The 13,615-nt window shown below is 38.3% G+C and overlaps 1 protein-coding gene across 3 annotated transcripts in view; it reads right to left on the bottom strand.

The window, feature by feature from the left end:
• Window positions 1–9,961, bottom strand: part of ndrg3b (ndrg family member 3b) — a 57,959-nt gene extending 47,998 nt beyond the window's left edge. For all 3 annotated transcript variants that reach the window (XM_046869175.1, XM_046869176.1, XM_046869177.1), the window contains exon 1: window positions 9,822–9,961. The gene's annotated coding sequence lies outside the window, so the exon portion shown is untranslated. The remainder of the gene's footprint in view (window positions 1–9,821) is intronic.
• Window positions 9,962–13,615: the final 3,654 nt, after the last annotated feature.

The raw sequence follows: 13,615 nt of genomic DNA, 5'->3' as shown, positions 1-13,615 counted from the left end.
AATACTCAAGTGCAGGAAGTGACACCGCTGTTCCTGCGACATCACATTTAGGAGCACGTTTGTCTATTGCCAGATGTTCCTCAGGTAACTTAAACAAGCCATTTGAGCCTTCTCTTACATTCTCTTACATAACCACAAGAATTATAGCAAACTGACTACCACAAACCTGGCCTAATCTGATCATCATGGACCTTTAACACCAAAGGCCACTACAAACTGCATGTTCCATCCTAAACAGGTAAATTCAGAGATGTAATGGACTGTAGTAAAGCAAGAACAACATCAATACAAAAACTAGCAAGACAGGTAAAAAAAAATTAAGTCCCTTATTCAAAGCCAGTGAAGTATTAGTGAGTTGAATTTAACAGCCATAAATTGAATTAACATTTATGCTAAGTAAGAAGTGCAGAAAAGCAGTTTGGACCAATTTGTGAGTAAAAACTGTTAAGTGTTTAGATTTAAAAAAAAAAAAGGATATGATTGGGGAAACTGCCTGATTGTGTTGACTCTTGGTAAAATTGTAAATTATGAAATTACATAGAAACCTAGACTGTTTTTATGTGTACCCTGTGCCCTGCTATTATTGTACCTGAATTCTTACTAGTGTTGTAAACCAATAGCACTATTTGTATATGTTAAGTGTTATATCTATATTTGTATTCATATTATTATTATTACAATAATTAGATTTTTTTTGTATGTGAACCAGAGTTACCAGAAAAAATGCATAAATTGCAATTATATTTAAATACAACCATAGGTGAAGGCCATAGATATGTATAGAGATGCAGGGACACCCTGTATTTTCAAAAACTAAAACTAGTAAAACCTCTGGCATACTGACCAGGCAGTTAGAAAAAAGGTATGATCAAATGGATGAATGAATGCTGTAAATGTATCGCATGCCTCATAGTTTTCTCATAAGCTTCATTTTTTGCTCACACTTGCATGAAAGTAAAAACAATCCCAACTGCCCTGTGAACCATTCCAGCAAAGCCTTTAGGTAGGATTTTAGAAGGGTAGGAAGAAAGTAGAGTGCGTGTCCTATTCGTCTCCCTGTTTAAATCTGAATTGTCTCTTTGTATTCAGTTGTACCATAGCATCAGTGCCATGAGTGTCTTAAATTCATGTTTGACATCAGCAAGAATAACATCAGCTAGACCATGTACAGAGGTGCCATAACAAAGCAAGATATCATAAAAGACATTGATTATGCCATGACGAATCGTCTACTTCCCGCTTTCTGGTTACTAGCCGACGCCTCTCCGTTGTCCCCTGGAGTGCACAGCAGTCTGAAATACTGGAAAATGACATGCTCCAAGCAGACAGACGAGCGCCATTCGGGTGGGTGTGTAATGTTCACAACTAACTCCTGCTTTGATTCCTGTCCATATAATGGAAACAGAAGCTGCCAAGTTCAGTAATGGAGGGCTTTAAGGAGCAAAGCAGGCAGGAAGTATGGGGTGTGAGAAAACACAGAGCTGCATGTGCCCTGGAAGGCTGTTGGTATAGTAATAGGAAGAGGAGATTAGGTGATATGAAAAGAGCAACAACAAGCATCAAAGTGAGTTTTCACTCCATAAACTCAGGTTGGAGAAACTAATGATCAATCAGATGAGCCGTTGTTTGAAACTCATTGCCCACTACGGGTTTAAGTCCCATTTAACGTGAGAGGTTTCAGCTTTATTTACTGGCAGAGGAGCAAGATGTGAAAGCAGAAATTTAAAAAGCTTTCATAGAAATTTTAAATCTGTAGTGGCCTAAACTAATGAAGTGGCATGGGCTCTGAATTATAGGAGGAGTCAGTAAGTCTAATTTGTCAGGAAACATTAAGCAATAAATATAAGCGTGGCCTGGACAGAGTTTAAGACTCTTTAATTGCCCAAAAAACACGGCTAAAAACTGTGGGTGACCAGGCTTTTTCTTCTTTGGCTCCCAAACTGTGGAATTCCCTGCCCTCAGAGATCAGGAATGCAGAATCCCTGGGTGTTTTTAAATCCCATCTTAAAACGTACTTTTTTAGGGTAGCTTTTATGTGACTTCTTTGTTTGTTATCTATTGGGTTTTTATTTTTTGTATGGTTAGTTTTAGTGTCTGCAATATTATGTGTATCTTTTAATTCCATCTTTTATGTCAAGCACTTTGAGAAACTTCTTTTAAAGGCACTATACAAAATAAAGTTTATTATTATTATTATTGTTAAGGCACTGTAGAAAAAATAAGAAAGTGTACAATTGTGAATGATCATCCACTGCTTAGTCTAATTAAGTATGAAATATAAACAGGAAGTGGATGAGTCTTCACTCTTCACTGCATGTTTAACAGATACTAAAACAATAAACACTTAATCTACTTATTAAAAAATATATTAGGAACATCTTTATCTCAAATTAAGTATGCTCTTAAAGAACCATATACAGTAAAGTTAATTCTTTTTTTATTTTTATTTTTTTTCTTTAAAAAAAATGAAATGCAATCCTAAATGAATCCTCATACTTTTCATCAATGCAGAGTGACATATATTGTTGCGGAATATCTGCCAATAATTGACAACTAATGTTGAAACTATTAGCTATAAACAGCTATTCTCTTCTTCCTCTCTCTTGAAGAAAACACAAAGCCCTTTATTCTGCAGCTTTATTTCCTTATGTCTCACTGTTACAAAGTATTGACACTGGAGTCTCCTTTAATAAATGGCCTCTCTGTGAAAAAACATGACCATATCAATACAAAAACATTAATCAAACCCTTGCAGTCTGCAATACATTCAGAGCTGCTGTTACATCAACACTTTCTACTCACTCAGATACAATCATTCATATAGATGTTGTTGTATTTATTATTTCTGTGGCGCACACAGTTTCCATGTGCACTATGAAATGAAAAAATGTAAAAAGTATTGGGACACGTGACTTTTCCAGCCATATGTGGTTCTTTCCCAAACTGTTACCACAAACTTGGAAGCACACAACTGTCTAGGGTGTCTTTCAATGTACTAGCATTAGATTTTCCCATCACTTGAACTAGGAGACTATAATCTGTTCCACCTCCATGAAGATTTATTTTACATGGGTTGAAGTGGAAGATGGGGCTCAATAGGGATGAGTGACCTGCTATAGAGCTCTGACATCAACCCTATTGAAGGCCTTCTCACCCTACAACAGTAACTGACCTTGACCAACTTTGTGGCTGAATGAGCACAAACCTCCAGAAGCACAATCTAAAATATAGGCAAAACAGGACTAAATATTTAATGGGATGTTTAAAAGCACATACTAATCTTATGGTCATGCAAATGTATACACCAACTGAAGCATGTTAATGTTTAAACATGCATATCATGTACCAATCTCACGTGGTTGAGAGAATGCTGGTAAGATGTAAATCAACAGTCCCTGATAATCTATGCTCTATAATGACGCATATTTAATAAACATATCAGATCAAAGATGTAAAATCAGCAATTGAATAAATCTATAGTTTGGGGAAAAGCCACAGTAATACATGGTGCAGGGAAACATTTCCAATCATTATAATGTAGCTCTACTTTCCTGAGCTCTTTTGCAGACTAAAGCACTTAACCCCTGGACAAACAGAAAATAACAAATGTTTTATACCCGCATAAGTGGATTTTTATCCACCAGGTTTCATCAAAAATATATTTTTTTAAATGCGTGGTGGCTCTATGATGATTTAATATGGTAAAGAAACATAAATCGAACGTACCATGATACTGAGGCACCTCAAATTGTTTCATGAACGAGACACTATTTGATTCGATTATTACGTCACAGACATGAACAAACCAATAACATAAAAGTAGGAACTTTTCTTCAGTTTGTTTAGCAACACAGCAGAATGGCTAAGAAAGCTGATACACAAATAAATCCACATAGTCATATGGATCTGGTGAATTCTATACCATGAAAAAACAGGCAAACGAAGAAAGACAGAAAACAATACATTTGTGCTTACACTGTAGTATATTTTTAAGTACACGCTTTCCAATCCAACAACATTTGATGTATAGAAACAATAAAAATCATTCATAAAGGTGATTTTTTTTTTTAATATAATAACAGTGATCAGTTATCCAGGTTTAATTGCATTTATTTTAGAGAGGACGGTTTACATTTTGCTAGCAGGAAAACTAACTGTGATAAAATAGTGGATCATGGTCCAGCCTAATCAATATAATCAATATGAGCACTGTTGCTGAAAACCAGTCTTAGTGAGAAAGAGAATATGCAGTAGAGCTGACCACGTGAGCTGGAGGTATATTTATTCTGTGAAATGCAGTGGCTAATCACTGCTACCAAAAAAAAACACATGTAATTCCAAAATTCACAAATTCCGGTTTCTTGGTGTCCATGTATACATGCTTAAGAAGTCACTGTCTGGCGTCACCTAATAGGCTTTCTTCCGAGTCTGGTTTCTCTCAAGATATGTTTGACATGTTTTTTTTTTTTTCTTGCCACTTCATAATTGGTGCTATATCCGGATTTCACTAAAGCTGCTTTGTGATAATGTCTACATAATCTACTTTGTGGCACAATTGAATTAAGTCAAACTGAAGTGGTGTGTGCATCCTACAAAGGAAAACAGCTTAATGTTAGCGAGCAAAGAGAAACTGGCCTGACCCCTGTAGCCTTTATATCACATACACATTAACAGTCTTCTATTAAGACTTCCATTTCCCATGTTCTATTACACTACTGCTACCTGACGGTCTAAAAATAAATATAAGAGCAAAACATGTTTAACACAATAAGCAATAACAGAAGACATGGCTAAAGCAATTTGTTCCTTTTTTTTCATTCCTACAGGATCCATATTCCAAACAGCAATCAACGCATTCAACTTTTATATATTTTCTCATTTAGTGTTGGGTTGGCAACAGTGTCCACATCAGAGGCAAGGGGATAAGTATGTGCAAGGGGATAAGTTCCTCCAGCAGGGTTGGTGCATGTGCACAGATAAAAAACATTTTCTTAATTCCCAGAGGCTGACTGTTTGATTTGGCTTGTTTACTAAGCTGATATCTTGGGTTAATAAACTTTATTTGGTTGCACATCGAGGAAATGGATGTTTAGTATGATCGGACGGTCCAGGCCATTTACACACTTGCAGCAAGAAAGCACAGAATTTATGCTTCAACACGTAATAAAATCTGAAACATCACGTCTTTGATTCAGCAAAAAAATGATTTGACGTTCATGTCATTAAAACAGAACGGATAAAAATACAATTATTAAAATAGAGTGAATTGAACATTATATCTCGTGCCTTGAATTCACGCTTCTCTCTAATCCCAGATGCATATTTGAATCCTGCGTTTAACATCAGATTTTAATGAAGTCAGACGCAGTCTCAGAGCTGCCGCGTAGTGAACCAGTATCAGGATCTATTTATTGGGGGAGACATCAAAGCCTCTCCGTTTAAGGCCGTTTGCCAGACACCATAAACGTAGTGTTTGTGGTGCTGTTTGATGAATTCTGCTGAGCGATGCACATGTGTGTCCTTATGTGTTTTATTAGCCGAGTTAATCCCATACACCAGACCTAATTTATATGAAGATACTTCCAGCTCCTGCAGGATGTTAACCATGACAATAAGCACACGCTATTACGCTGGTGTTTTAGCTCGTTTGGACACCAATGTATTTCTACTGCACTGACTGCCCATAGCACAAATCCTTTAAGTGACCTAATTTTATCTGATGTATCTCACTAGCTAGTGTGGAGTAAACAAGTGTGCTTATGTCAGAAAGGCGTGCAGGCGGTCTGTGACAAATACAAACACATTTTAACAGCCTGCTTAATCGTATACACCAAGACATAATCGTACTCAATGCAAACTGCCAAAGGTAAGGTATGAAGTGTGTAACATTACAGGACACAGCATGCTGTTCTGGGAAAATACGAAACGATGAACATGGTGTGCTGCTGCTAGTACGGACGCTGTATCCTGATGTGCCTCAATCTTCTTACATCAGATGATTTGTTTGTGTATTTAAAAGAAAATAAAAAAAGATGAACATTTTAAATTGGTTTACAGCTATGACTAATATTGTGGAACATCTTTGAGACAAGTTCGTTCCTGTTAAACCGTTAAACCCAATAGTGTTTACACTACAAACAGTCGTTCCCTCACCAAAGTCCTTTTGGTCTCTCTAAAACAGGGCCCCCTAATCAGGGATCATTTTGTACTGGGCTGCACAGAAAGACTAAAAAACATGCATCGTTATATTTAATTTGCATTTGATTGACTTTTGCGTATTTGTTTTTAAAGACGACAATTTCAGCTTGTGCCAATTTCCCCACACTTTTCAGTTTTTTTCTATGCATCGATAAATGAAGCTCGCACTGATTTTATATTATGATACAATAAGTCACATTTTCATTATATATAATAAAATTAAGAAATCATATGTATAATAGTAGAACTGCAAATAACCATTTTCCCCTCAATTAAACATATTTTAACCCCTTTTTAAAAATGTTATGTTTTGCTTATTCTAACTATAGAAATCCCTAATTCAGGGTATTTATGTATAGAAGTGTATTTGAAAAAAAATGCAAAAGCCACATATTGAGTTTAATCTTTAATTTTGACAGAGAGTTTATAGTGGCTTCTTGTTGAAGAGGGCATGGGGGATTTCTCCTTTGAACAAATTCACTCATGCTGGGTTGTTTCTGTAAAAAATTAAAAAAAATAAAAAATTTAAAAGTTTGTGTAAATCAACATTCGTATTGTTTTTACTGACAATTGCACATGGCAAGTTGACAAACGTTAAAAAACAAACTTTAACATATAATACATTTGTTTTGTGAACTTATAGCACTTTATTAAACTGTATCATTTTCACATGACGAGGAATATCCAGTTTTTACTTACCGTGCTGATGTTTCGCCTTCATCCGTGACACCGGAGTTTTCTTTCCACGTACTCGTGCATCACTGGTGCTTTCATCCAACACAAGCTCCACTTTGCATAACTTGCAGATTATAGTTTTCTTTGTTGCGTTTACTATAAAATGCTCCCATTGCCTTGGATGACTTGGGACGCACACTTCACTTTTTCCTGTTGTTGGTTGACCCAGTATTCTCCGGCATTTCGCAAAAGTGTGATCTTATCCTCACACTAACCGGTAACTTGAGCAGCCCAACTAATTGATAACGCCATTCATTTACAACGAATTTCATTATCGATTTTATCCTTTAGTTGTTGCAGCCCTGTATAATAATATAATATGAACATTATTGTGTTTAGTTATGCGTGTGCACCCCTACACTAAATTTTGCGCTACACTAGCTTGGATTAGTCATGCTAGTCTATTTAAATTGTATTTGATAAATAAATGCTCCTGACCTATATTAAAAATAGGTCAATAGATAAAAAAATATATACACATCAATACTTAAATAGATAAATACATCTCTAGGATTTAAAATAAATTTTACCTGTGACTTCTGGCTATGTCTCAATCAGGACAATCTTAGACAAGACGCTGATCAGGGAGTCAACCATATTACGGACTGTCTCAATTCAAAATCCGTCCAGTACTAGAACACTCACTCTCTAAATAAATCCCACAATGCACTGCAAAAATCCAGGGAACACTGACACTTCAGTGCTGTACCTGAAAGCGCTCCTTATCTCCTATACAGTGTTCCATATCGAGTGTCAGCCATTGTGTTGTGGTGTCCAAATTCTGAGTGAACAATTTATTTTTTTATCTACAACGCACTCTAATTTCGAGTGCACATTCGATGTACACACACCAACTGACAATTTCCGATTGTGCAAAACGTCACAGCGCACTAGAAAACCCTCTCCACAGGAAAGAAGAGGTTTTGCAAAAAGCAAACGAGCAAAACTGTGTAGATTTGATGGTGTTTAACTGTGGATTCAGCTCTGGATCCCTCTACATACATAATATATGTTCATTTAGTTGTTTTTTCTTGTTGATTTTTACTTTATGTTTTTAAACATGAAATAAATGTAACAGGTATTTTTTTTATATGTTTATATCAAACATAATGGTAAATAAATAAAAAAGATCTCTCTCCTTCTTATTCCAAAATTGTAAATGAAAGTCTCACCTCTCTGAAGTGGGATATTTACCTCAGTCCTAAATTGCATGTTAATTTTCATTCCCTTTTTCCTATTCAGTGAACTCTACTGGGAAACACTATATAGACCAGAGATGCCCAAACCTTCTTTCTGTACTATTGTTTGTTATTGTATTATACATTTGACTGAACTACAACTTTTGAAAATAAATTTCAGCATATTTTTATTTTTTTTTAAACAGCATTTAATGTTTGCCATTTGTTTTTAGATCTTATAAAATCATAAATAAAAAGAACTACGACACCCTACATTTTAATAGAATGTTTAGTATAATTTATTTTCAATGTTATTTTATATAGTTTGACTTTAGGCCCTTCATAGTCGAAGGTTTGGGCACATCTGCTATAGGGATGAATAAATGAGTAAATAAAGGATGAGTGAAAGAATGAATGAATGAACAAGTGAACAATTTCAGACACAGCATCTAAATGGAATGAAAATTAGGTCGCATTTTCCGAATCCTCTCAGAATTTAAAAAAAAGGAAAATGTCAGACGAACTCTCGGCCAACTAAGCAAATCTAAGCAGCTGATTGGAATTCTCAAATGAATATTTATGTTTACTTGGTGCTCGTTATACGGATGTATTTATATAAATGTATTTATAAAACTCCACTAGCCGACCTATTATCCTTGAAGCGAAGTGCCAGGACAGGAATATACATATAAAGCAAACATCATCTAAAATCATAAATATTTCATATTTCAAATTTTGACAGTGACTGATGAGTAGTAAGTCGGTCGTGTGATGGTTGGAAAGTGGTTCGAAAGTGAGCGAGGGATCGAGGGAAGCTGATTAGGACGCGGCCCGAGGTTGTCTCCTGTCCCAGCTGCTGTTCTAGAGAATTTAATCAACCCCTTCTGACCAATCAGAGTGAGGCCCTGAACAGCGCAGTACTGCAGCACGTTTCAACACTCTTCCACAAGGTTTATGAATCCTTTCTTTTTCAACTGTATACACACACACACACACACACACACACACACACACACACACACACACACAGCTGCCAGCCGTCACACAATAATCCTAATATACCACATATTGAAATGGAGACTTGGTGCTCATCCCTAATATCTACACCCACACCCGTGGACGTTAGAGTACATTTAGGACACCTGATACACAACTAATACACCAATAATGTATGTGAGCGAAGTATTTGTCCGTTTAGTCATTTAAAAAGAAACACGTCTGTATTAACCACCTCGTTGTGTGTATTGCGAAGTGCAAAAACCAGTAACAACGACCTGCTCGCGTGTCCTGCACCTGTAATGGAGATGAGTGACCTTCTGGCATTGAGCCTGTGTGTGGACAGTGGACAGTAGACACAGCTTTAGCAAGACAGCTAACAGAAAAAGTGTGTATTCAGGTATTCGGCCTTTGGAAATGCTTACAAGGCTTTATTAGTATCCAGGGTATCTCAGATACCCAGTCTCAACAGGATATCGTTAAACGTGAAGGTGAACGCGTTCATGATAGCTAGCTCGGTAGCTTGACAGCTAGTTATCTAGCAGCTATTGAGCTAACGGTGAGCTAGCTAGCGGAGGAGCTGGAGCTGCGGCTGAAACGGTACTTCAGTCTCTGTTGCGCCGTTATGTGGACAAATAGCAATGGTGTCATTAGGAGAAGTTGTCCGAATAACCTATACAGGAGGAAATATATATATAAAAAAAACATTCTTACCGTTTTGCAAGGAGAAAACTGCAGAAACAGAACGAGAGCCGTTGAGTGACCGTGTATGAGACCGAGACACAGACGTGTGCAGACTCGCTGAGGTCTGATCATCAGTGCTCCGGGGAACGGCGATTTTACTCAAGGAGGCGGAGTCAAGAGCGACCATGGCTGTATCCCAAATGGCTTCCTGTTTCCGAAACAAGGCCACTCCAACACGTATTGCATATGTGTTGTTTTACACTACGCAGTGCAGTTTAAATACAGCAAAGACCTATTTATGATTCCGCCCATTCCATAGCGCCGTCTAGCTTTACAGTACTGACTAAGGGGGGATATGACCACAGCTGCATCCACATCAAAATCTCTATATCTTTCTCTCTCTCTCTCCACCCACACACACACACACGCTCATGTGTGTATATCTATTTATCTCTTTATTTATCTCTTACTCTCTCATATACACTATATAGACATAAGCGTTGAAACAACTGACTTTTCCAGCCATGTGTGTTTCTTTTCCAAACTATCATAAAACTGAAGGCATGCAAGAGCATACAATTTTCCCTTCACTTTAGGAGACCCAAACCTGTTCCAGCATGGCAATGCCTCAGTGCACAAAACAAACACTATGAAAATATGCTTTACATGGGTTGGAGTGAACAATCTTGAGTGGCCTGCTATAGAGCCCTTACTTCAAGCCTGTTGAGCATGATGAATGTGAACACTGACTGCAACCCAGGCCTCCTCACCTCACCTACATCAGTACCTGACATTACTATCACCCTTGTGACTGAATTAGCACATATTTCCACAAGCACACTCCAAAATCTAGTGAAACATCTTCCCAGAAGAGTGGAGGTTATTATAAGAGCAAATGGGGACTAATTGTGGAATGGGATGTTTAAAAATCACACAATTCAATTCGATATTTTTTTATTTGTATAGCACGTTTAACGATGAACATTGTTTTAAAGCAGCTTTACACATATAATGTGATAAAAATGAATAAGATGTTTTTTATAAGCCTATGTTTGTCCCTGATGAGCAAGCTGGTGGTGACTGTGGCAAGGAAAAACTCGGCATAAGGAAGAAACCTTGAGAGGAACCAGACTCAAGAGGGAACCCATCCTCGTCTGGGTTGCACAGAATGTCTATTTATTGCACTATTCATTTTTTGAATATGAATTTTACAGCCAGGTCTCCACAAACATATAGTGTATATACAATCTGGTATCAAAAACTAGTCATTTCAGCACAAGGCTGCATGCGCAGTCACAGGGAGCACCAAACTTTGTAAGTCAGAATGCCGAAAGACATCATCCTGTGTACATCGAGAGCTGTGCAACTGTTAATATTCTGACCAAGTGCATTACCATGTCAGCGATTTCATCATGGACAGCAAGTGAGAATGTTGAAGCCATGCAGCCAAAAGTGTCTGATTTGTCTGGATTTTACTATACGATCAGTATTTTAGTTTTTAACAGTGGTGGGCCATGAGGGCCAGCAAAGCCTTCTCTGCTGGCCTAAACATTATCAGAAGCACTGACCTAAATTTACAACCTAAATTCTAATATTTGTTCCATAAAATGTTAATTCATTCCCAACAGTTTGTTCCCTTCATTTTGTAGCGTTTCTCTTGGCTGCACTTTTTCCAGTACGTGTATGTTAGATTTTTTTATCCAAACGGATTTCAGATTTTCAGATTTCCTCTATGTGCTGCCATGTCAATCTAATCTGCCCAGGGCCTTTAAAGTCAATACTGATGGCCCTTTTACCATAGTCCCCTAATTAATTAGCTCTGTTTCTCTAACCAATCAGATTTCATATTCGCCTTACAGAATAGCAACATTTTTCCGTCCTCTGATTGGTTGGTCAGAGGGAAACTGTTACAGCCAAGTTCGACTGGCAAAACAGACTTTTTTTATGCCTACGGAGGATGAGAAAATGATTTGGTTTCAGACATACTTTTTCAAGAAAATGCTAGACATCGTGAGAATTGGTCAGACAAAACCGAAGCTAGCTAGCTTGTCTCAGCCTGGGAAAGGGTTTGTTCTTCACTTCCAGACCAGTGCCTACTCTTGGTACCACTGTCTTACAGCCTCTAAGGAGCGGTGCAAATTATGAGTATGCATCTCTGTTGAGTGGGTTGTATTTTATTAAATCTTTTATGTTTTTGTCATGTTATTAGACAAATATTGATTTTAAGAGAAAGAGAAAGAGAGAAGGTTGGATGGTGTAGAGATGGTGAAGCAGGGCTTGGATAGGATTAGTAAGGAAAAAGTGAGAGCAGCGATTAAGAGGATGAAGAGTGAAAAGTCGTTTGGACCAGATGACACAGGTAGAAGCATGGAGATGTTTAGGAGAGATGGCAGTGGAGTTTTTAACCAAGTTGTTCAACAGGATTTTGAAAGGTGAGAAGATGCCTGAGGAATGGAGAAGGAGTGTGCAGACCTGCAGTAACTACAGGGGAATAAAGTTGATCAGTCACACTATGAAGTTATGGGAAAGAGTAGTGGAAGCCAGGATGAGAGAAGAGGTGACCATCTGTGAGCAACAATATGGTTTCATGCAGAGGAAGAGCACCACAGACGCATTATTTGCTTTGAGAATGTTGATGGAGAAGTATAGAGAAGGTCAGAAGGAGTTGCATTGTGTTTGTGGATTTAGAGAAAGCATAGGACAGGGTGCCGAGAGAGAAGTTGTGGTATTGTATAAGGAAGTCAGGTGTGTCAGAAAAGTATGTGAGGGTGGTGCAGGACATGTATGAGAACAGTGTGACACCAGTGAAGTGTGCAGTAGGAATGACAGACTGGTTCAAGGTGGCGGTTAGACTGCATCAAGGATCGGCTCTGAGCCCTTTCCTGTTTGCAGTGGTGATGGACAGGTTGACCGACGAGGTCAGACAGGAGTCTCCCCGGACTATGATGTTTGCGGATGATATTGTGATTTGAGGTGAGAGTAGGGAGAAGGATGAGAAGAGCCTGGAGAGCTGGAGGTAAACGCTGGAGAGAAGGGAAGTGGAGTGGTGCAGTTGCAAGGCGAAAAGGTTTTGAAAGGTGGAGGAGTTCAGGTACCTGGGGTCAACAGTGCAAAGTAATGGAGAGTGTGTTAGAGAAGTGAAGAAAAGTGTGCAGGCAGGGTGGAGTGGGTGGAGAAGAGTGGTAGGAGTGATTTGTGATAGAAGGGTATCTGCAAAAGTGAAAGGGAAAGTTTATAGGACTGTGGTGAGACCTGCGATGTTATATGGTTTAGAGACAGTGGCATTGAGCAAAGACAGGAGGCGGAGCTGGAGGTAGCAGAGCTGAAGATGTTAAGGTTTTCGTTGGGAGTGACAAGGATGGACGGGCTTAAAAATTAGGTTATTAGAGGGACAGCACATATAGGATGTTTTCAAGACAAAGTGAGAGAGGCGAGATTGAGATGGTTTGGACATGTGCAAAGAAGGGACATGGGATATATATCAGTAGGAGAATGCTGAAGATGGAGCCACCAGGAAGGAGGAAAAGAGGAAGACCAAGGAGGAGGTTTATGGATGTGGTGAGGCAGGACATGCAGGTAGTTGGTTTGTAAGAGGCAGGTGTAGAGGACGGGGGTATTGAGACGGATCTGTAGTGACCCCTAATGGGAAGATAGAAGCAGTGGATTAAGTCAGGCAAGTCCCCACTGAAGGCCCAGATACCAAATGCATTGTTCGCCACTACATTCAGCAAATTGTGCATGATGATCGTCGGAGAACAATCCACAACAACGCTGACATTGTCGGTGTGTCAAATGGAACAGTACAGGCAATCCTTTTTGAACAT

Source organism: Silurus meridionalis, chromosome 16 (genome assembly GCF_014805685.1).
Source record: "Silurus meridionalis isolate SWU-2019-XX chromosome 16, ASM1480568v1, whole genome shotgun sequence".
NCBI lineage: Eukaryota > Metazoa > Chordata > Actinopteri > Siluriformes > Siluridae > Silurus > Silurus meridionalis.
The sequence above is the reverse complement of the archived record's forward strand: the minus strand, read 5'-3'. Positions and strand labels throughout refer to the sequence as shown.